This window comes from Macrobrachium nipponense, chromosome 14, assembly GCF_015104395.2.
Source record: "Macrobrachium nipponense isolate FS-2020 chromosome 14, ASM1510439v2, whole genome shotgun sequence".
Lineage (NCBI taxonomy): Eukaryota > Metazoa > Arthropoda > Malacostraca > Decapoda > Palaemonidae > Macrobrachium > Macrobrachium nipponense.
In genome coordinates, this window is record NC_087207.1 from 75,858,830 (window position 1) to 75,881,491 (window position 22,662).

The window sequence follows — 22,662 nt, forward strand, 5'->3', positions numbered from 1 at the left end:
AACTTTTAAATTGGAGAACTTAAGATATTAAAGTCACTCTTAGGGAGGCTTTTTTTAAATACTGCCTTTTAAACCTGATTTTGGTTTTTGGGAAGCTTGGTGGTACTCTGTGTTGAGTATCAGAAGTATACCATCTTTTTTATATATTTAATATTAGTTATCTATCTTTGGCTTTGCAGGGTTTTGGCACAGTGACCCTAACCCCCACCCCTCTCCCACTTCCTGCTGAAGGGGGCATCCTTCAAAAAGACCTCTACTATCTTCATGATGAGGATCTTGTATCTGAGTGACAGTTCTCCTAAGGCGACATTTATACCCTTATAAAAAAAAAAAAATTTCCCTCTCCATTATATAATTGCCCTCCCATCCTCCCCTCATTCAAAGTTGACATTAGTAGACTGCTAGCTAAAAGTGTTTGTACCTATGTATTAGTCCCCTGTGTTCTCGGTTTTTGTTTCAATCTGCCAAACTCCCGCTGGCACAGAAGAAAAAGCTATGTAATGAAAAGGTTAGTATTTAAAAATAAATGCTGTAGTACTGCTTTATATTTATATTTTACAGATTAATCATGATACAACCCAGAGAGAGACACTTGGGTGCTGTCAAGAGAATGAGGGACTCGGGTGCTGTCGAGAAAACGAGGGAGCGCCTCAGTGGCATGGTTGGTATGGTGTTGGTGTCCCACCTCGGTGGTCACAAGTTCTCTGCCGTTCCACTGAGGAGTGAGATATGATAATTTCTGGTGATAGAAGTTCACTCTCGACGCGGATCGGAAGTCGCGTAAAGCCGTTGGTCCCGTTGCAGAATAACCACTGATTCCATGGATCGCCTATAATCTTCAGAATCTAAATAAGATGCTGGTCATCCAGGGCAGTTTTTTAAAAAATTTTCTGGATGCTTCAAAATTTTTTTTTTACAAAATTTGTAGTGTTAAGTCCCAGTGGTTGTGCCCTAGCAGTTTGGGCTGGGCTGAGAGGTTTGGGGTCAAGAATAGTATTAAATATTTTAAGTCATGTATATACATCCTGGTTTTGTATAGTTCCTCCTTACATAAATGATTAAACTATGAACAGTAATAATTCATCCTGGTATTTGTAAAATGTGGTATGGGATGCTTAAATAATTCAGACGAGCTCAGTCCAGAGGTCATACAGAACTGGCTGCGTGGGACAGACAGCCGCATATACTAGACACTGATAGACTCCTTGAGTCCACCTTCTATATATATACACCAGGGAAGGTTGTCAACTAGAGTACGTATCTCCAAAATTTTCAGTGGGCTTTAGAGACCTCTTCCACAACTGGGCGGGGTTAGCATCCATAACTCCTGAGAAGAGAAAGACTTTATTACTTTCTACTACCATACAATACTACTGAGCATCCTTCAACTCACTGCTACATTACAAGAAGAACCTGTTTTTTCAACCGGTTAGGAAAACAGATAAACGGAGAGAGAGAGGAAATGAAGGGATTTAGAAGAAGTGTGTGTACTACATTTCCTCAGATGGGGTGCCAAAAGCAAGAGAAAGTGTTATTTAGACGAGAGTTTGAGGCTGCCATTATAACAGTGAAAGAGGAGAAACTAAAAAGGAGCTGATATGAATGCAAGGTGGTAAAGAGAAGCGATTGGTATAAGGAGGTACACTGAGGCCATGGGTTTGGAATTAGAAATGAAGATGGGGATTATTTACTGGAGATGGCTCAGTTTTGAATTGGCCTGTATGAACACATGGTTTCAAAAGTTAGAAAAGTTAAAGTTAAGTGGAGGAGTGCAGGACCAAATAGATTAATCCTGGTTAGAAGTGCCGACAAAAGCAATGTGACAAATTGCAAAGTGATCTTGGGAGAAGTGTGTGTTAAACAGCATAGGTTGGTGGTGGTTGATTTTAAAATGAGATGTAGGATACCCAAGAAGAGAAAGATCTAGAATCAAGATTTGGTACCTCAGATGAGAAAAGGGGAAGCAATTTAGGATGACGGTGAGAGAGATGGTTGGAAAGGGGAAACGTAGATTTTGGGCATGGTAACAGTGGAAATATCTGGGCAGAAATGAGAGAAACGTGTGGGAAGCATAGAAACTGGTGGGAATAACCAGCGGATAAGGAGTGTCGAGAGGAGAAAAGTGGTGGTGGAATGGAGAGGTGCAAGAATCAATTAAAAGAAAAGCAAAAGCATTTAAGGACTGTAAAGTAAGGCATGCACATGGTACAGAGAAGAGGAAAGAGAGGCGAGAAGGAGATTAGGTATGGCTACTGGAAGGTCGCCAGAGCAGTTGAATGAAAAGACTAGGAACAAGAGAAGGAGAAAGGGATATCTAAAGATTTCAAACTTGAGGAAAAGGCAGAGGGATGTGGGTAAATTGGGTGTCATCAAGGGTAATGCTGGAGATATATTGTATAGGGATGAAGACTTTAAGAAGAGATGGAGAGATTAACAACTGTTAAATACTGAAAATGTGAGAGAGGTGATGGGGGTGAGTGGAGGGACCAGTGATGGAGATACAGGCTACAGAAGTGAAGAGTGCATTAAGGAAAATGAAGAATGGTAAAGCACCAGGTCCATCGGAGTTCCAAATTGAAATGATCAAATTACTAGGTACAGAGGGGGAGAAATGGATGCTGGATTTATCAAAAACCATATGTGAAGAGGAAGAAATGTCAAGGGACTGGGAGGAGAGTAATGGTATATATATATACAAGCAGAAGGGAGATGTCAAGGACTGTGGTAACTACAGGGTAATTAAATTAACAGAGCATGGACTGAAAGTTTTAGAGAGAATACTGGATGAGAGATTGTAAAGATTCGGAAACAGCAGTATGGATTCATGAGAGGAAGAGGGACGTTGGATGCCATCTTCATAGTAAGACAGCTACAGGGAAACAAGGAGTTCTATTGTGCATTTATAGAGACCTAGAGAAAACATACGATAGAATCCAAAGAGTAGATATGTTTTGGTGTTTGAGGAAAAGGAAAGTCCCATAAAAGTTGGTTAGGCTGGTCGAGATGACATATAAAAGAACGAGCACAAAAGTGATAACAGCAGTTGGGGAAACACAAAACTTTGAAGTTAGGTTGGAGTACACCAGGGGTCAGCATTAAGCCCATTTTTGTTTGTGTGTTGGACATGGATGTGTTGAGTGAAGAGATCAGGAATGAAGAACAGAGGGAGTTGTTGTTATGTCGATGTTCTGGTGATTACTGCTGAAAATGAGGATGGCCTCCAGAGAAGGGTTGGATAGCGGCAGGAGTCTTTAGAGAGGGGGCTTAAAGGTGAAAGGGAATAAAACAAAGGTTTTGCCAAGCATTAGGGATGATAAAAGACAATAGTAACACAAGAAAGAAGAGGCTCGATTATAAAACAAGCAGAAAAGTTTAAATAATTAGGATCTACTTCAAGCCAAGAGGGAGGCTGTGAGGATGAAATTGACAGTAGGATAAACTACATGGGGGAAGTAGAGAGAGTTAGCTGGAGTAGTATTTGATAAGAAATGTCAATCAAGCTAAAAGTCAAGATCTATAACACAATGATGAGATCGGTGTTGATGTATGGAGCAGAAAAATGCACTCTAAGGCCCCGTCCACAAAGTCGAGCTTTGGTCGACGTACATTGTCCGATGTGACGTCAAAAGCGGAGAAACAGCGGGAAAAGTCAGAACTTTGCCGCATTTTCTCCGCTTCTGACGTCACATCGAGCAAAGCTCGGCCGTGTGGACGGGCCTTAAGAAGAAGAAAAGTAAAGCTAGAGAGAACAGAGATGAGAATGCTGAGGTGGATTATGGCAATATCGCTGCTTGAGAAATTGGAAAATGGCGAAATAAGAAGGGCGGGCGGGCTTAGTAAAGATTAGAGAGGTCATAAAGAGTGTCACGATTGAGACAGTGTGGGCATGTGTTGAGGATGGATGATGAGGGATTGACGAGGGCTTGGGAGGAACCTGTTAGAGGATAATAATAATAATAATAATAATAATATCCTTTATTCCAATAATACATTGGGTTTTCTATTTACATCAGGTCATCAACCAAGGTTAGAAAGCGCACATTAAAGCTATTGAAACAATAAAATCACAGTATACTATAACAACATACACACATACATACATATACATATCTATATACATATACACATATACACACATACACACATACATACATATATACAAAACCTGAATTAGGAAAATCATAATTTCGGTTATAAAACATTGTTCCTAGAACAATAATTAGTAAAATTACTCCAACATAAAATGTTCTTCATAGATAATGGTATGTCTTAAAAAGCAGTTATTGACGTGAGACGTGGCTAATGTCAGGTACGGTTGTTTCCTATAAAACTTATCTACGAAGCTTAATTATTGTTTAAAAGGTATTTTCTTAGTTTATTTTTAAAAGATCTTAGGGATTCTTCGTCTTTCAATGAGCCAGGTAAACTATTCCATAACTGTGGACCTTTAGTATTTATTTCCCTTGATCCTATATCGGTATTGGCTCTTCTGGACACTAGATTATTTGCTTGTCTTGTAGTCATCCCTGTCACCGAGTCAACGGTTCTAAAATTATAAAGCCAGTTCGGAAAAACATTTTTTAAAACTTTAAAAACCAAAACACAAATATCAAAAGTGTACTTGTTTTTCACTTTCAACCAACCCAGTTCTACTAAAATTGGAGATATATGATCATATTTTCTCACTGTACCCATGGCCACCCGAGCCGCAAAATTTTGAAGTTTTTGTACTCGTTGCATAAGGACGTTGCTTGTTGAACCCCATATTATATAGCAGTAATGAATTAAACTTAATACTAATGATTGCACTACGATTAGGCGAGTTTCTGGTTCGAATAAATTTTTTAGTCTATTGAGATAAATAAGTGTCCCCATAACTTTTCTGTGCAGTTCATCAATATGTTTTTCAAATGTCATGTATTTATCGAAGTGCACTCCAAGATTCTTTACGGATTCCATAGGTTCGATGATGGCCCCATTAAAATTGATTTTGATGTTATCCCCGATTTCGGATAGATATTGTCTGGAGCCTAGGAATATACATTGAGTTTTACTTTCATTCAACAATAAGCCATTTATTTGAAAATACATCTTCACTCTATATAAAACCTCCTCAGCTTTGCGTACTAAATCTTCCAAGTTATCGATGTATCCATCAATTATTATTTGAGTGTCATCAGCATACTGAACAATGAAACAGTCACTTAAAAAATTTCTCAGGTCATTTACATAGATGTTGAATAAAATTGGTCCTAGGATTGAACCTTGAGGTACACCAAAACCGACGTTTTTGGGGGTTGAGACAACATTTTGAGTCTGACAGATTGTACTCGATTACGTAAATAGTCTGTGAACCAGGATGGATCAATATAAAGTGTCTGACATTTACCCAGCAAAATTTCATGGTTCACACTATCAAAAGCTTTCGACAGATCGAGAAGTAGTAAAAGGGAAATTTTCTTCTTGTCTATGTTATCGTAGATTTTATCCGATATTTTAATAGTGCTGTTTCCGTTGATAGTTTTGGTCGAAAGCCATGTTGACTGTCAGAAATGAGGTGATTACTTTCTAAGTATTCAGTTAACTGGTTTGATACTATTTTTTCTAATATTTTAGATAAGACCGGGAGTAAAGATATTGGCCTGTAATTAGAAATTTCGTCTCTATCTCCGTTTTTAAAATAAGGAACAACATGGGGATTTTTCCACGTTTCTGGGTAGATATTAGTACGATAGATGTATTAATAAGTTATAGTAATTTGAAAATAAAATTGATATTATAGTCTCTTTTATAAAACGGAGCGGTATGCCATCGGATCCGTACGCATTTGACTCTTTGAGAGAACTAATGACTAGAATGACAGTATCACAGTCAACAGGTGACGTTTAAAAGAATATAACTGATTGTTTGGGAATGTATTCATTTCATCGGTTTGTGCTCTTCTATTATTCCTGGCCAGTTCTTCTTGCGTTCTTTCATATGTCTTTCTTCCTACATTCGCAAAATACTCATTAAATTTCTCTGCCTTGTCAGTTAAATCTTCATTTTCTATTGGAGATTCTTTGTTAGTATTATTGGGCAGAATTGAGCGCACTATTTTCCAGGAAGTACGTAAGTTATTCTTATTACTTTTAAGTTCGTTCCTGTAGTGTTGTTTCATACTGTTATCCATTTCAATTTTTACTTCCTTCTTTTTCTCTTTAAAATTATTTCTCAATATTGTATTATTCCTGTCTTTCTTGATATCGTTTTGTAATTTCTCTCTTATTATTATATTTTGTTTGATGTTATTAGTTATCCAGGGTTTAGGGGGGCGGGTGATTACTTTCGTTACTATTGGAGCACATTTATCAATACATTTGGTTAAAACATTCGTTAAAATTTGCACTTGAGAACTTACATTATCAGTGTTTAAAATACCATTCAAAGTGGGTGTTTCTTTCATCACCAAATTACAGATACTCACTTGGGAATAATTCTTAAGACATCGGAAAGTTTTATGAATGGGTTGTTTCTTAGGTTTACGTAAATTTAGGGTAACTATGATAGCTTCGTGGTCGCCTACTGGGCTTGGAATAACGTCCGAATCGAGGAAGAAGATCGAGAGGGAGACAGAGAATTAGATGGCGAGATAAAGTGAAGGAAGATAAGGAGAGAAGAGGTTTGGTGGAGGATGATGCCTTCGATAGAGGGCAGTGGAGAAGGCGTATCAGGCAACCGACCCCTTAATGTAGGGATAACGGTGGGAAAGAAGGTTTGTACTGGGAAGGAGAGAGAGAATGGATACTAGGAAATGAACCTACTATTTTTTTTTCCAAAAGTAAAGAGAAACAGATAGTAGTAGTTAATGGATCTAGAAAAGGTGTGTGTGTGTGTGTGTGTACAGAGAAATGGAGAGCAAATGTAACTCTAATCACAAAATCTAAGAACCTTACCAGTACAAGAATGACCAGATAGAAGTTTCTCGCACTGATGAGATGGGCGACCTTTCTTTCCACAAAGGAGACCCTCGCAACTGAAAAAAGATGTAGTAGTACTCATTTTACTAAGGATCTGAATCTTGGTAAAACCCCACTAAAAATGACAATTTTATCATATAGTAAACCTTTCAATCCTTAATAATGCTGAGATTATTTAAAGCATCAGGTAAATTAGACTATTTGAAAGATTCCGTGATACCAAACAAAGCTGAACTCCCATCATCTATCAGTTATCCTTTGATATCCTCAAGGTTTTGCATACTTGATTTTAATTAAAACGGCCTTATAAAAGCACGGGCCCTTCCTCAAATGCGGCCAGATTGTCAAAAGATAAGAGAGGCCTGGTGTTGACCAATGATCTAGCACCAATCAAATGGAGACAACTTAGCGCTTAAAAAAATCGGACTTCAAAGGCACTGACCATCAACCTAGAAACGAACACTTTCGAAACATACAGCTTATGAGATCCCCTCAGTGAACACTGTGATATACATGCAATTTGCATTAGTCATTCACACGTTTTGGAACCCTGTTAAAAAGGTAACTTCGGTCTAGCGTTTTTGTCGCTTCCTAGTTCCGAGGTCTCCAAGCCAAGTGCACCCATACTTCACACCACACCCGACACCCCTACAACCCTTTCACCACACACTACTGAAACCCCCTCTGCATGACCATAGCACCAACACATTTATTGTGTCCTATTCTTACTATTGACTAAGATCAGACACCCATATGCCCCGCCCCCCACCCCAACACACACAGATCTAAACTGAACTGAATATAGAATTTAGGCCAAAGGCCCACACACATCTAAACCACCATAATCTATTCCTCTCATTCCTTCAACAGACCATTCATTTACATTCACAACAAGTTAACACTAAAATTTCCACCACGTTACTCCTTTTCACTCTCTTTAAACTAGATTTTCTCTCTGAAAAAGCCTGCAAAATTCTTAGGATCTCTTTATACTCCAGCTCTAAATGGAAGCATCACAGAAACCACAAAATACTGCATATAATTTGTTTTTCAATGAGAATTTTTTCAACAGCGAATTTAACTTCACAAAATATAAAAAAGGTTAAACATCAGTTATACCAGTTTGTCAAAATTAACGAATCTCACCAGATCACAATGAAAAAATGGAATAAGAAAAATCTGTTAGTCACTTTCCCTGTGGTACCGAGATGAGAAGGACGAAAAACTAAGCAAAATCCTTATATCTAGTTCGGATACAAGAAAAATTGAAGGATTTAGTAATAAGTAGAATCAAGTGCCTACTAACATATTAAAACATCTGTTGGTTAAGAATATTCTGGAATCCACACAAGTCTTCCTACAACACTACACCACCTCAACAGACCATCAGGGTATGCGCCCGCGCTAGGATAAGGCCGGCTTTATCTAGGTAACCCCAACACTACCTCTGAAGAACCATGGACCTGCCACCAGGTAAATGCCTTGAATTATTCCTAATATTCTTTAAGGCGATTGAAAATGCTTTAAAATTTTACACATGAATACCTCCATTAACACTTGGCTCATCCACAAGAATTTATAACTTAAAGCAATGATAATTCAAACATAAGATTGAAATCATTGACATCTCATTGAAAATAAACAGTATACCTGATGATCACCTAGTCGTTTTGTGCGACGAAGTCAGTCTTGACATAAGGGTCTCCATGCAGTCTCCACAACGAAATCATCTTCGATTGTGTACTATGTTCTCTCCTTTTTAAACTATAATAATCATCATCTTCGTGAAACATGAAGCACAATACTTTCTTTCAAACTAAAATCAACTAATATCTTGAAGCATGGCCCTCCGGTCTTCAAGCTGAAATGGTTTTCGTTGATCCAGTGATTTTGAAGGGCGCCCCTCAAGATTTCCCTTAAAAGGACGACCTGAAACAAAGTAGATAAGTCAGAATTTTACGTAGCTTATTTTTTTTTATCTTCCATAATTTAGGTTTATTAATCTTAAGATGTCTATGAATCTCAGCGATGATTATATTAGAACTTCAATTACAAATTGAAGGAAAATCAGCAAATAAACGTACGTTAATAAAAACTATTATTATTATTATTGCCAAGCTGCATCTTAATTGAAAGTTAGATACTACGCCCGTTTAAACTCCGTTTTCCAGCTAAAAGATATTTCCTTACTTTTTGGCACCGAGTTATGCAATATCAAATTTAACCTGACAAAGAATGAGCATTCCTAAAACTAGAAACGGTTTTGCAGTCACATACTGTTGTAAAAAAATAAGTAAAATGAAATAAATAAAACTATAATATATGTTATTTTACACAAGAGCTTATCCGAAAAACTAAGATCTTGTGGAGTCTTTCTCCAATTAATGTACTTCTATTCAATTGGGAGTGTAATCCAGTTATACCTGAAAAAAAAATCATTTAAAAGTCATTCAGATGTTAAAAATCCAGACCGGAACTTTCCCCGAACCTACCTACCTTTTTTAACGGTGTAATCTGAAGGAAACGAAACATCTAAATTGTTTAACGTATCAGTTCATCAAATAAGTATTCAAAGCATAGTTGTGAGGAATTCCTCTCACAACGATTTTATTTTCTAATGTTTTTGTGTATTCTCATGTTTCCGTGCTATCTATTTCTTATTATAGTTATTAGTGTCTGTCGCATAAGAGTTGTATCTCAACTTTTGAGGTGACCTGTCATCTAGTGTTGTGTAGCGATGTGTGTGTGGATCTAGAAAGGGCGATTGCTCTGATTCTTTGAATATCGTTGTAATTTGATACATTTGAGTGTCATTGAGTTATTCCCATTGAGTGACTAGTTTCATTTCCCACTTATGTTATTAGTTTTTTGTGTGTTTAATCTTTATCTATTAAATTAATTTTAACTAAATTCAACAAATGCGTTTCAATATCCCTTCATTTTATTTCATTTTTCTTGTTTCAGTTTTATGGATGGTGAATAAAAATTGATCTGATAAACCATTATTGTGTTCATACGTTAAAGTTAATCAAGTAACGAGGTAACACAGCGGTCCTCGAAGGTCTGAAAATCAACCCGTGAGCACTCGCAAGATTTTGAGAGAGAGAGACGCGTACCTCTCTTCGTATCTCGTATACTATATGTATAGCGACTTATGATCCGAGTTCATGTCTACAGGGACTGCTTGATAAGTTAAAGTACTTAATTGTGGTACTGTTCATTAATGATATTGTTGGATTATCCTCGTTAATTTATAAACCGCAAAGGGAGCATTGTGGTGTTGTTACGTAAGGCTTTTAGCGGTTTTTGACCAAGTTAAGCATACAGTCCACTATAGGCTAAGTCCATCTTTTTCGCCACAGTACTTGTTGTCAAGGCAAATAATGTTTAAATCCTTCATCTAAAGTATCTCCAGGTCTTCAGCATATTTCGACAAGTACAGTTTTATCATAAAATTCAACTAATTCCTAGACAAGTGATATTCTGGACAATTTTCTGTTATATATACAAACCATTAGGTCATTGATCATTTAACTATTTTCAGTTACTATTTTTTGATAAAGTGAACCAGTATATGGATAACCACCCTTGTTATGAACACTGTACAAATCTTGAAGGTTAATGGGTCTTAAACCTCTCTCGTTTCCAGCAGGTATTGAATACAAATGAAGTTCGTCGCAAGGTATTATACTTTAGTATCTGTGGAAATATAGTTTTCTATGATCTCATTTTCTCTCAATACGTTCTCCCATTTAGCGCTGCTGTGGATATTATAGGTATATATATTATTCCAAGGACCTATATCGGGGAACCCACGGAACCCTCAATAACTTTATTTGTAAAGATATTTTTGATATTAAGACATCGTTGTAAAGTTAAAGTTCGCAGCTTTAATCTGATGTTTCGTTAGTTGGTTTTATTTTGTATAAGCCATAATAATGATTAGCGCATGCCTACGTTAACTGCTATTTGAAGAAAACTCACGGGTTGAATACTTTAGAGAGTACATAACCGACGACAGGATTGGACTTATTGAAGGACAAAAATATATTGGACTTATTGAAGGACAAAAATATATTGGACTTATTGAAGGATCAAAACAAAAAATCGTCTGGATTGTGTCGATATTTCTGTAAATTTAAGTCCAATAAGGGACGAGACGATTTTACCAGATAGTTGTTCAGGTGAAAGTTTAACCCCCCAACATAATGAGTCTGCCTTTTGGATGGAATCTTTATATCTTACTGAAACGGACAAAATACTAATTACAAATACCGACGGGAGGTTAAACGATAATATAATAAATGCAGCTCAAAATTTACTGGCGGCTTCGTTCCCAACCGTCGTTGGCATCGAAGATACAAAATATATACCGTATTTCATAGTACACAAGGGTTTCTGGAAAATACAAACCAATTTAAAACAAGGGTCGCCAAGCGCACAAATTCGCCATAATGGGCATATCAGTCACTGGTTATCGTTTCAGTGCTAGGCAAATGTGTCATTTATATTGCTGACAGTATAAAATCAAGATCAGTAAACAGTATTATATTGTTTCAAATGTCACAGATTTATACAGTTCTTCTGACAGGTCAGTCGTTCAGATTCTAATACCTAGTGTCATGCCAGTGGTGCAGATTGTGGAGTGTTTGCAACTGCAGATCTAATTGTATTAATATATTCATTAACAACTTTACAGTAAAACTTTGGAAAATTCGATATGATATACTGTTGACGCGGAACCATTTAATAACCTTTGCATGTAAATTATCGCCTTTTCCTAAAACGGAAAAATGCCAACAGCAGGGCCGAAAAATAGTAGAGCTAAAGTATGTGGAAATAAAATATATAAAAGAAAATGGTCTCACAAAAACTGCATAGATATACATGAACCTACATTCAAATAGTTGTGTAACTTTGGTAAAGAATAAAGAAAATATAAAATAAATCGCAGCCACATGCGGCACATCAATCAGCTTAAAAAAAAAATTATGGGTTGCACTTATTCCGTCAATTATCCATGCAAAACTGCTGTATGTACTCGTTTTGTACTTGCTTGCAATTGATTTTCAAGAGTGCTCTGTTCGACATCTTTCTTTGTCTGCTCCCTAATCGCCATTGCTTCTTTTATGTACATGTACAGTAAAACCTCCAGCAAAGATAACTTCGATATAAATACCATCCCAAAATTAAGGCCACATTTCAGTGAGTTCCGGGTTTTCTTCAATTAACGGTTTACTAGCTTCTAGACATGCACTAATTATAACCGGTACTTCAAACGTCATTTACCTATATAAAAAAACATACATCAACTGAAAGCTGAGAACTTTAGCTTTACAACGATGCCTTAATATCAAAGATATCTTTACAAATAAGAAATTAAGGGTTCCGTGAGTTCCAGTATTCCGCCATAGTGTACCTCATACGGTTTACGTTCGCATCCACGATATCGCTAAATAGGAGAACGTGTTGAGATTAACTGGAATCATAGAAAACTGTATTTCTACATATACTCAAGTATAAGGTTAGACTTCTCTTGGTACAGGTTGGAGGGATTATTTTAATAAAAGAATAAATATATCTCTGTCTGAATGTTAGTTACAATCTTTTGAATATGGTCCAGCAAAAGTACATAAAACGGTGCACATAAATCTTTAAGCGCAAAAAAAAAAAAAAAAAAAAAAAAAAAAATACTTCTAAATTAGAGCAGTGGAAACTATATTATACCTATAATATGTTCGGCATTTTAATTTTTACAATTAAAACTTAAAATACAGCTAAATAAACCTTATAACCATTTAAGCGGAACCTTAGCTACTATAAATTTTATTGCAAAGCATAAAACTAAATATACTCTGGAAAAAAAATAAGGAATCATAACTTCCTACATACCGAACCGAACAATCTTCTTAATTTTCGGTAGTTTTCTCAAACGTACGAAGACATTAGGTATTAAATGTATTATTTTACACGAATCTGACTTATCACGGTGGTCCGGAAATGCTCCCTCAAATACTTGTAAAATCAATTTTTTCGTATATTCTCCGTTCTTGGGCAAAACACAAGTACACAAACGCTCCTCCATCTAACCTCTCGTGTTCGGGGATACTGCGCTTAACCAAATGAATATCATGAGCTAAGAGAACTGTGTTGATGCCACGGTATGTTATTCTCTTAGATGATTCTGAATTCAACCAATTATGATAAAGCGTTTCCACAGCAATTTTGACATCATCTACTCTTGCATTTATTAGTCCGTGTAGTTATGTTCAGGTGCTTCACCTTTCATTCAATACGCTGTTTATCACTAAATTAGATGGTAATCATCCATCACAGACCACTCTCAGTACATTTTAGTAAAGAACTTTCTTTGCCTATACTCCAAATTAGAGCCTGTAATGGTGGAGACCCTGATACAACTTTACATAAATCGTTACAAGTAGTTTTTTCTAAATCCAAGTAGTAGTTTCAGAGCCCAATTATACAGTTGTGTTATCGGCCTCAGATCGGCGTTCAGCCAACACTCACACCCGTACAGAATGGCAAACATTAAAGCAGCATCAAAGACTCGGGTAGTTTACGTATCTGCGGTACGCAGTTACAGCTCCTATCTAAGTACCCAGTTGATCTTAACCCTGAGGCTGGCGCGCAGCGAAACAATACCTCTTACCAGAACAAACGAGCTTGCCAAGAATATTCAAATATGCGGATAAGGCGCGAAGCGCTGTTTTGCCATGTTCTTACTGACAGCACACATTAACAAGAAAATCGGCGGTCCGCGTATATGCACTCGCTCTAAAGCCTCTTCTTGACTACAAATGGGATGTCAGTTTATCGACATTTGCCAACCTGGACTGGGCATGAGCCATAACCGAGGATGACATGGAAACATCAGCAGTAAAAATTTAACCCAAATGTGTGTACAGTGCCCAATGTTATTGCCTTCCAGAAGTTATTTAACAGTGTTGATAGTTGAACATTTGCATAGACATCATAACCATTGTGGTGTCAATTCTGTACTGGTATTGTTGAGAGAAACCTTTTGGGTACCTAAAGCACGACAAGTTATCAAATCAATTCTGTCCATGTGTGTTTTGTGTCAGAAGTTAACCAAGAAACGGTTGTGTTTGCCCCCTCCCCCGCCATTACCCACGGACAGAGTAAGATATGATAGACCTTTCCAATCAGTAGGAGTTGATTATACTGGTGCTATTAATGTTTTTGATCATGAGACTGGCTTGGAGGAGAAGGTCTTTGTATGTCTATTTACCTGTACTGCGAGCAGGGCGGTTAATTTTGAATGGACTCATTCCATGACTGCTTCCGATTTCCTACTGGCTATTCGACGCTTTGTAGCGTATCATTCTCTGCCGAGTCTGATTATATCTGACAATGGTAGGAATTTTGTTGGATTTAATAATTTCCTGAAGGAAATTAAGGAGGAACCAGAGGTAAAGCCATACCTTGAAGGAAATGGTGTTAATTGGAAGTTCATTACACCGCCAGCCCCCTGGGTCTGGAGGCTTTTATGAACGCCTTGTTGGTGTTCTAAAGGGATGTTTGTCCAAGGCCTTGTATCACAAACGTGTATCCTTTGAAGAGATGAGAACTCCACTTGTCGAGTTTCAAGCTGTGATAAATTCTCGACCACTGACTTATCTCTCCTCTGATCGAGATTGTGAGGCTTTGACTCCCTCCATGTTACTTTATGGGCGAAATGTTTGTATTTCCCCTCTTAACAATTTAGCAACTGATGACCCAGATTTCATGAGTTCAAGTGATCTTAGAGCACAATATTTTAGATTATCATCAGTGCTAAGGAAATTTGAGAACTCTTGGAAAAGAGACTATTTAGTGTCCTTGAGAGAGAGACATAATAATTCTAGTAATAATCTCTGCAAATGTGAAAGTTGGCGACATCGTGATGGTAGACTTAGAAGATCATCTGGGTAAAGGCTATAGATCCCCCCTCTCATTAGGTAAGGTTACCCATCTGTTCCAGTCGTCTGATGGTGTGATTAGTTCTGTAGAAGTGAGAGTGAATAATAAACTATACATGAGATCAATCACAAAGCTCGTACTTCTGGAATTACCCGAGATGGAATTTGATCGTGTTGTAACTCAGGAGCCAGATAGTGTGCCTCTGAATGGTACTAGACCTCGGCGTGCAGCAGCAATCCGCTGTGATCAAGAGAGAAAGGATTTAATTTCTATGGATGTACTCTAAATGTATATTTGAATTAAAATTTGGGTGCAGTTGATATTACTTCTAATTATGATTCTTCTTGGGTGAGAATGTCAAAAATTGCCATTTATTCCCCTTGAATAAAATTTCCTAGTTTTTTATGAGTACTTGTTTTGAAGTATTTCTCAGTTTCTATGAAAATACGTTGATATATGATTATTTTGCTCAACAGAAGTAGTTTTTATTATATTAACTATAGCAATGAGTTGGTATAAATTAGTACATTGATATTCAAAGTAATAAACCACTTTTTTGCAAATTTTGTCCATCTCTATAAACCACTTTTTTGCAAATTTTGTCCATCTCTATAAAATTAGATGACGTATCATTACAGTGTTGTCAAACTTCTTCCTGTGGAGACTATATATATTATTTTCTTATTGTAAGGGCACATGCCAGTAATTTATGCTTGCTTTCTGGACGAAATCCCTTTTTTTATGTTGGGTTACGATTAAAGCACTTGATGTTTGTTTTTAAATTGATGTTTGTTACGTAACCCTGTAACTTTGTAGATGTGACAACTCTGTTATGCAATATACTCCTCCCGAGTTTTCTTTTAGGGTGGAAAGGTGAAGGTCTCGGATTTTAGCATCTGACTCCACGAAGGCAAGTAAAAGAAGATATTCTTATAGAATCCAGCCACATCACCTCGTGAATTGTCGTCGCCATTGCAGTAACTTCTTCATAAGGATATTCTGAGATCCTGTTTGCCATTTATGTTTTATTTCTATCGAAGTAACGTAACGTTTTGTTAATAATTTTTTGCAGTAATGTGTTAAGTTTTCTTGCTTCTTAACGTAATTTGGATAATTGTTGTGTTCTTTAGATATTAATTATATGTGTTAAACCTTTACATGCGTCTTTGTGAACCCGTGTGGCATCACCCAAAAAAGAATTGGTGCAGGAAATAGTTGACTGCACTTTTGTTGAATAAAAATGTAATGTTTCTTGACTTTAAGTAAGTTCGTAACTCCTCAGCACTGTAACTTGGTCTCATTCAAAGCTAGTGCAGGAGGGCTTAAGGTTGAATGAAATCGTACCGAATGTGGCCCTAAAATTCCGTTTAGTTTAACCACATGCATACTTATAATTGATATACCAGAAAAAAGTAAGCGAATTACCAACCTGTCTTCTTGGAACCTAAGTACTCAAGGACGAAGATGCAACACTGGGTTAATATTTTCTTTTATCATTACAGACTGAATTTCCTCCGGGGTTATTCGCTCATCCAGTACAGGGATACTAACACTTGAACGTATAATATTATCATCTATCAGTACTACCTCCACTCGGCTTATTAATACTTTGGAAAATTCCTTAAATTCCTGATCTGCGGGCCAAACTTCTGTTTTATTTTCACCCAGGAACCTACCCTTTCAGCCAATAGCGTTCCATACCCGTGAATCATCTTGGCACCAAGGAGGCGCTCCCAGCGGTCAGTGTACCCCCACCCCCTCCCCCCAACATTTTCAATATAATTAGAAGCGAAGTCATTTATGTTATAATCAAAATATAAGTTCCTATCTAAAATGAGACAAACATGTCAGGGTCAATATTTTCACCAACTTCCCCTCTCCCCAAAACCGATCGATGGAGCATGGCCACCCCAGCTGGAGGGATGTTTTAGCACAATCTACATTGACATTACTTATACAAATTTGCAGAGATATGAGATCATGATCGGATGACAGTGTCACCATGTGGTACACCTGAAACAAGTCTATATTTACAACCAAATCTGGTGATCCGATACCCAGTTACTCTCCTGTTTATAAGTCTAATTACTAGCAGGGTATTTATCAAAAGTTTTTAAGTTATTGATAGCAATTTAATTATTGCCTTCACAAATTGTTGCCAAAACATAAGCATTATCATTAAGGGTAGTTACATTATCAGAAATATGTAGTTAGGTATGAGCATCATTGACGGTTATTCTGCGTACACTCCTGCCAAACCTTGCATTCATATCACCTAATATCAGGTATTTGTATCCCTTGTCACTATCAATAACTCTCTCTTGCGTGGATGGAAATTCATAAGTGAAATACGGCGAGTCATTCGGTGGAACATAGCAGGCCCCGAACACTACCCCTAGGTACTGTCGTGCATAAAATTCCGTTCCCTTCGCCATGCGGAGGGAACACACGAATTCGCTGACTATGAAACACCTAAGCAGTTAAACAAGTAAGAAACGGAAGACCTAACATATGTCGCACCGTGAGGTCATATGGGAACAGGAAGGAGGAGTGTGTGGGAAGCAGGTATTTTTCTTGAGCACGGAGTAAAGTCTCCATATTCTAATATCGTTAAGAAGTGATCGTAAAATTATTAAAAGAGGGTATGAGTGCCGAATGTGCAGTCAAGGAAATATGCCTAGTATGAGAATAAAAATGGTTAGGAAGTCAGTACTCATGAATTAGTATTTCCTATAGATTACCTTATCTTATCAACAGATATGACTGTCCACAAGATCGATACAAAACATTTCAGCAACAGTGTTTGCGCTGGTGCTCTATTATCTGCAAGCCATTTTTTTTAACAAACGTTTATAGCAGCAAATTAGCACAATTTTCAGTTTACTTACGTTATTGAGGTAGCAGCCACAATCTGCTTCTGGAGCATACTCTAGATGTAAACATTCACAGATTGTTATATTTTAGTTATATTGCGTGATTGGCCCAACATCCATAGTGAATGTCTGTTATACTTAGTTATATTGCGTGTTTGGCTCAACATCCATAGTGAAGGTGGACGATGTGTGTGATGACTACCGACTGCCAGTTTTTAGACAAATTATGGATATACGTAATTTTTTAAAATACAAACACATAAAAGATTACAGTACACCCCAGAGAAAAAAAAATAATAACAGAGATAAAGACAAAATATTGATATGAGAGAGTGAGTGTGTGTGTGTGTGTGTGTTTCTGGGTAAGGGATAGTCAAATAGACTAACTAGCGCTTTTTTCTTTTTAGTATTAATTGTTTGGCGGTTTTGTTGGCGGTGTGAGGTTATAAACAGCAACGAAAATGAATAATCTTTTACCTGTTCGCTTGTGATTATTGTTAATGTAGAATGCCATGGTCATGAAAACTATTAATCCATAAACGATATTATGATGTTGATACTTTTTAAATTAATATGAGTCTATATCAAACGTTTAAGGAAGATGCTGTCCATACCTTTGGCAGGAGCTGACTTGGGACACGCACAAATGCCAGAGACTGACTGAAGCTGTCATCGACAGCAGGAAACGTCACGTCATATTGATAGAGTTCTATACCAGTATTCACTCCTTTTAATCGTTAGCATAGCAAACCAGTGTTATGTGAATGGATGTTGATCAGTGTTAATATTGCTTGATCATTGACTAGCTAGCATATATAAACATTAAAACATTTAGTTTGAGGTTGCTACCTCAATAACGTAGGTGAATTGAAAATTTGGCGAATTTTCGTATATAAGAGGTGGCTTGCAGATTATAGAACACCACCGTAAACACTGTTGCTGAAACATTTTGTATCGATCTCGTGGACATTCGTGTCTTTTGATAAGATACGATAATCTGCAGGAAGTACTAATTCATGAATACTGACTTCCTTAGAACTTTTATTCTCATTTATTTCACGCATTTCCTTAACTGCACATTTTACTAATCATACCTTCTTAAAAAAGAAAAAAAACTTTACCTCATTTATCGATAACCACTCCTTCCTCATAAAGCTTTCGTTCCTGTACAGCCAGCATTATCTGGACGCTCTTTTTCTATCTTATGTAGTCTCTCTCGATGTATATCTTTTTATATACTTCTCTGTCGCACTGCTTCAGGGTTTTAGCTTCTCCGGTACTGCATCACGGCTCCCCTTACAATCAAGTGACTAGAGCACGGCGACATCTCCAGGAGCCATCCACTGCTCCTATAGCCCAAGCCGACGATTTGATGGGATAGCTCCAGATACCCATAATATCACCTTCCAAATTTTCTTTACCTATGATAATATATACTGATAGATCATCTTCCAGGTTTTCACCATGATCCGGGACGCCCATTAGCACCAGGTTACATTCTCGCTCCTTTCTGTCTATTGCCTCAAGAAAACGTTGCTGCTTTGCTATTATATCAGACTGTAAGTTCATCTGTTGCTATTATATCAGACTAAGTTCATCCTGAATCAGTTCCCGCATTACATCATTTACCTTTTTTTGTTACACTGTGCAACTCAGCAACAACAGGATCCGTTGCAGCCACAATATAGTCAATCAATTCATCCTTCTTGATAGCTTTGAATTGGCGCCTCTCGGTAGCTAGCGCAACTGGCTCAAAGATAAGCGTTGCAGCCGTGTAGCCAGATTTTTTTTTTTAATTAACATCAAAAATTTATCCGCCCTTGTTAGTAGGGAAAACACTCCAGTAGTACAACGACCTCCAAACTTAACGACGAGTAAGCCTTTACACATACACAAGAAAGTATTCCCAAACAAAATAGAAAACGATCCAGAAAGAAGGGAAAGTCATGTAAACAATCTACGTTGCCATAGCAACCGTAGGAAAAATTTATGATGTGAAGTTTAGATCACATCTTTCAATAGCACTATACGCCAAAAATGTGTCTCCCTCGGTAATCTAAACACCGTCACTGAATACACGAGTTTCATAAGTACATCCGAAAAGTCGAAACTCCAAATATTCACAAAGGAAAATTACTAAACTAGCAAAAATATGCAGAGCTGCATTGTTTACCATTACAGTTTAGCGCTGCCACCTAAAAGAAAAAAAATCCCCTTCGGTTAACATATATGAAAATAGATTTATTATGGTCTGCTCTAGGAGCAAGAGCCCGTGCTAGCACAAAGCCAGCTAAATCATAATCAACCAACCTATACAAGTCAGTTCAATAAGAAGGCAAAAAAAAAAAAAGGTTTAAACGCCTTGATTTTTAGCTGGAAAGGAGCGGAACCTTTTAATGACAGAATATTACGCATCTGAGTTAACCGAGACTATTAGCAAAATGTAACCGGAAAGCTGCAAGTAGGCTTGCTGTTGCTCTGAGTCAATGCAGCTGTCTACACAGCGCCTTTTGAAGTGGCTGAGAAGGTCAACTGTCACTGAAATGTTGCCTCGTGCCCGGAAAATGCAACTTCTACATTCTTCCTTATGCTCAAATACCACTTGCCTAGTAACCATGAGGGAGTAAACTTATCCAAGTTGTAGAAGAGTATTTGAAGGTTCGTAATACCGGGTAGTAATGCTTGATCATCAGTGGATCAATTGCACTGAAGTCAGAGTAGACACTTGAAAATGAATGCAAAAGCTCTCTTTTCTTGTGACGCTGAGAACTTTTTGAATAACCCCATTCTAGTGATCGGAAACATTGAAAACATCTTTTTTCGTATGTCACAGTTTTATCAAGAGTATTTTTTTTAAATGTTTGGATGTATGAAGATCTAGGGCCAAATAGGCCCTTAAACGAACCGTTAAGAAATAGAGGTAACTAACAGCGAATTCTTGTTAACGGACAGTGAAAATATATTATAGGCCCCACTTTTATGAAAAACCAAAAATATTTGTCAAGCGTAAACATACTTCAACGAAAACATAACCCACAAATTTCGTATATTTTATGACTTTCTGAAGATCGGATTTCAGAGAAAATGCCTGTAGTTGTCATAATCCGCCCACAGAACGGGATACCTTAGCAAGGAGACACGAGATCACTCTACCCAACCAAGGTACCCACCAGCTGGCCCCGTACCCTGCCCCCAACCCAGAGCCGTATACCCCAACCCCACCCCAGCCCCGCAAATATTATGAACAGATAGACAATCCCTAGTCTACTATAAAACTGTTTTGTCCACAAAATCACTCTCAAAAGGACACAAACTGAATCCATATATCTCTATCAAAACTAGTCCCAGTCTCGTAAACATACTACTGTCGATGAACACCTCCCCCCCAACCCCCTCACTTACTTGACTTGGGAAAGATTTTCCTAGTAATAAAATAAGCAGTTAAAACAGAATTTATCTTACCGGTCCCTTTTCTAATAACTAGGGTAACATCTCTGTAACTCAGCGTTCAACGTATGCTACAGGACTTGTTTATCAATCATATTATATACTTTACTACTGACTCTTCTTTCTCCGTGGAATCTTGACAACTTAGCCAGGACTCATGATCATCACACCCCTGACTCATAGGCACCATCATGGTAACTCCTCTAACTTCTTTAGACAAAAAAACAATTATTTTTGCATAAAAAAGTACCATATCAATAGTCCATAGTATATTCAAATCAATATGCTTAGCGCGGACAACGGAAAAATATGTTTCAAGTGAAATTGAAAATGTGCCGAATTTTTTTGCTAATTCCTTGAGGTTGGCTACCTAGATGATGAAAATTTGGACGACAAGTTTAATATCTTTTATTCATTTTTGGGATTATTTTGACATAATTATGATGCACATCAAATGCCTGCCTGTCTTTCAGCTGAATGGAATGTGTTAGTTGTTTCGGATATCAAGGCCATTTTGAAAGAGAAATTGTTAAAGTATTTCACAAAGAATTGTTGTAACATTAAAAGCAATGTATTTTAGATGAAAATGTATGTAGTTCTGGATTTGTTGTAATGCTTAGTAAATAATTTATTTAATAAAATCTTAAAAGAAAAAAAAAAAAGATAGTGTCACCCACCGGTTTTCGGTGGTCGTTTCTAGAACTAATATTTCTTGGGGGTCAGTATCTTTATGATATTCACAGTCGTTTGTTTACGCTTTTACGGTCATCCCTAACGCGCTTGTGCTAAACACGCAGCAAAGGTGAATAAGTACATACCGGGTTAAAACCCTTGGGGATCATTACTAGGAAATGATCTGTTGCTTCTAAACTCTCCTAAAATCACACCAAAATCCCGAATAGTAACACTCAATTATGGACTATTTTATAATTCTACAAAAAATGACTAAAATTCTCCCACCAAAACCAAATTCTGAAGAGCAAACCTCAAGAAAAAGTGAAATTCTGATTGTGTTCGTTTTTAAAACCAGGCGTCAAAAAGTAAATAAATCTGGATAGGGACTAAGAGGTGTTTGATCTGACCTCTCTTCATAAACTTTCTGATAAGGTTTAACGAAAGACCTTTGAATTGTTTCTTTTTCAGATTTCTTTAAGGAAGGAGCTCTCCAGGACCCTCTCATTTTCGAGTATATGCATTTCTTAAATTAACTCATGGTACGAAACATAACTTGGCTAATCCTCAACATCATAATACTCACCAACAAGAATACTGTTGTTACTCTGAAATCTCAATAGCCATGAGGACATTCAATACAGTAGCCAAAAGCTCACATAGTACTTATATCTAAATGGTTTGGCAACTTTAATTTCCGGTGTTCTCTCTCCGACTGACATTTTAAGACATTAAAACCTGTCTCCATGATCAATAACTTCGGCTACTCT

The 22,662-nt window shown here is 37.2% G+C and overlaps 1 long non-coding RNA gene across 2 annotated transcripts; it reads right to left on the reverse strand.

Annotated features, from left to right (window-relative positions):
* Positions 1-836: 836 nt before the first annotated feature.
* On the reverse strand, positions 837-18,693 carry LOC135226587 (uncharacterized). Of its 2 annotated transcripts, none has more exons than XR_010317253.1 (4): positions 18,388-18,693; positions 8,610-8,888; positions 6,936-7,015; positions 837-1,327 (listed from the first exon to the last, which is right to left on the reverse strand). It is a non-coding gene; the product is annotated as an uncharacterized LOC135226587 (long non-coding RNA). The 2 variants fall into 2 exon arrangements; XR_010317254.1 differs by having other exon boundaries at positions 8,621-8,888; positions 18,388-18,691.
* Between the last annotated feature and the right edge of the window lie 3,969 nt (positions 18,694-22,662).